A 3,172-nucleotide genomic window follows, 5' to 3' on the forward strand; every position below is an offset into this window, starting at 1 on the left:
TGCACTACTGTTCTTGTTTAAAGTAGCCTACCATACAGTATATTGAAAAAGAAAAGAAAAAAGAATAGCTACTGTAAAAAAAAAAAGGAAAACAAAGCTACAGTGCTGGCCAATGCCAAAATAAATAAAAGTCTGTACCAATAGCCGCCTGGTCTCTTTTTAACGCCCGGAAATTTTGCAAAATAAACGCCCAAGCTACTAATTAGTGATACATGGTATGTGAAATGTCAAATGTAATGTGAGTTGTAGCTATTTAACATCGCTATGATGCTTTAAACTTAACAGTTTCTTTGAAAGTGATTTAATATCTCTAATGGACTCTATGCATTTGCATTGTATGTTTATCTATTTTACAGGATGACAGTGATGAGGACTCCGATAACTGCTATGAGGGGGACACATCTTCAGATCTTCAGGAAGTGGCTGTCGTCACAGACAGACAAACTAGTGTGCAGTTCTCAAATAGCACTGACCGGGCCAGTAGTCCGCCTCCAACAAACGCCCGCACTGGTGGTCCTCTGCTGACAAACACCAGGCCCATCCCAGGTCAGTGTTAATTGTATTGACTAAGACTAAAAGTAAGGATTTTGATATTTAGTCGACTACACTAGATTTAAGATCTTCAGGAGACTATGACTAGTAGTCATAGTTTGAGGCCTGCACACTATTTTTTTTACGTAGTCATTGACTAAGTAATTGGTTTGTTACTCAAAAGACTGTGCTGTTAAAATTAACAATGCATTAAGACTAAGAATAGAAGACTAAGATTTTGATGTTTAGTCGACTAGACTAGACAAACTAAATGTAACAAAATTAGCTGTAAGAAATAACTGTTCCAGGTGCCTCAAGGCACCCAGCCTTCAGCGAGCGGTGGGACATTGTTGCTCACTGAATCACAGAGTTACCAGTCCTTAATGCTGGATCAGGCACAGCGTGACTATTCGTCCTATCTGATGGGAACATGACAGTGAAGATGAGGACCTGAATGAAGACATGGCACGAGCATTGAGGCCCAAATGTGAGTAATTTTGTCTTAAACTGTTTTTGATTGTTGTTAACTGCTCCTACATCTGGCTTTTTGTATATTTATGTCTGTCCTGCAAAGATGGGCAACTTTTTAATAAAAGGCACAGCTCACTTCACACCAGGTGTTACTGTTTAAAATGAGCTGCTTTATTTTGCAACCTGTACGCCATTGTGAAGTTCCTTAAGGTGCCTATGACACGCCCAAAATTATCATAGTACATGATACAGTAAGTCACGTGGTCTCTCTGAAAACAGTTTGAAACAGCATGTGACGTATGTATGACTATTGTTATGCCAGCGCCATTCCATTGGCACCCTCTGGGGGTTTCTCTCCCTTTTCCCCATCTCACCAGTTCTCCTGCATTCCCCCTCCCCCTCCTGAAGACTTTGATTATTGATTGGACTCCTCCCGGGATGTACAGCTGTGCGCTGTTGAACTCTGATTACCTGACTACTTATTGAACTCAGTTGTCGCTGCCAGTGCCTGTGTGCCTTCTGTCGTTCACCTTCCCTTTCAGGTTTGTGGCCTAACATAATGAGCGAGCCCATGATGGAATCGGCAGACCGTGGATCTGGTTTGGGCGTTTTAGAATCCCAGGAACAGATGTTGTTTGAGATTCTCGACCGTTTTGACTGCTTTGAACATTCGTTTGAGGACCTTGAGAAAGGACTGTTTGCTGCCCTGTCTGCAGTATACTTTCCCAGGTCACTTTGATGATGACCGCGCCCAACGTCTGGAGGTGGCGTTCAGCAGTGGCTCCACCACCCTGGAGGTTGCTGTGCAGACGCTTCCAGCTGAGACAGAGCGGGAGGTGTTTCACTTTCCGGGCCTGAGCCGAGAATTTCCGTTTGGGTCACAGCGTTGTGTGTTCAACTGACACCCTCTCAAGATGTCCGTCAGTCTGAGTCTGTACCCGGTCCTTCCCTTGCAATGGCTTACTTGTGTCGATCGCAGCGGGTGAGGGGGCGTCGGATTCCTGCGCCACCCGGTACCGAAACTCGTCGTCCCCCTAAGGAAGATGAGGGAGCGGATCACTAGCATCCTTTAAAATTGCCCTGAAAAACCACTTACAGGCAGCAGTCGTTCGCAACTGGTAAAAAAATGAACCTAGCCCAACCCTACCCTCCCCTGCCCCTTCTTTGTATACTGTTTGTTTAGACTTACTGTTTTCTTTTTTGTTTTTCTTTATCTACTGCATAGTACTGTGTTCTATTTGTCTGTCATTCAATGTTATATGAGATACTTCAATGGTTTCCTGTGGAAATAAGCTTAGTCTTTTCATGGATCTCCTTTTAGTAGACCTTGTACCAGTGAACTGTACAGTCATGAAACTGTACCTTTTCCTATGCAAACTTCTAATAAAGTCTTCAATCAATCAATCAAACCGGGATGGGAACCTCGGCCCGGCGAGAGCCGCCAGCCGGCAGAGGAATGACGACGAATGAGGAAAGGGCTTTGCTTGTATTGTGCTCGTAAAGATCACACTACCTGATAGAATGTCCTGTGAGGCCTGTTAAGCCTGCCGTTAGGCCTAAGGTTAACTAGGTCCTTTTTTCACCTTGTACTGGCCTTTAGTTTCTGAGCTCTCTTTAGCTGTTCTTTTTTTAGTTTTTGTCATTGGTCACCATGTGATTATTTTTTTCTAGGTTTAGTGGTAAACTATATATTTTTTTCTTGGATGGAGGTCTCTCACCTGTCTTTGTTTACCACATACTTTTGTTTTTTTCCTGTGTGAGTGTGTTTTTTGTTTTTTCCGTTCCGTTTGGAGTTGCCCCTTTCTAAAGTCCACATTGACCAGTTGTCTCTCCTATGGCACCATATCAATACAGCATGGATTTGTGGACACAATCTTATCCAATGATTTAGCCTCTTGGGTCTGAGAGGCTAAATCATCAAATAGTCCGCAGCTCAAATCTAGAATAAATAATGGAACTTCTATGCAATTGATATTGTCCATGTCCAAGTGTGGTAGTGCAGAGTCAGACAGTAATGATCTCAGCATCTTCATAAACTAATGGTCACTTTTTCCCACTTCTTTCAGAGTTCAGTGGCAGAAACTCTGCAAGCACTCATTCTTGCAAGAGAAGCACTGACCAAATGACCTGACGGTGTATGTGATAAGCTGGTGAAAAGTGTTGATGACAG

This window comes from Nannobrachium achirus (assembly GCF_963921795.1).
Source record: "Nannobrachium achirus genome assembly, chromosome: 17".
In the NCBI taxonomy this organism is placed as follows: Eukaryota; Metazoa; Chordata; class Actinopteri; order Myctophiformes; family Myctophidae; genus Nannobrachium; species Nannobrachium achirus.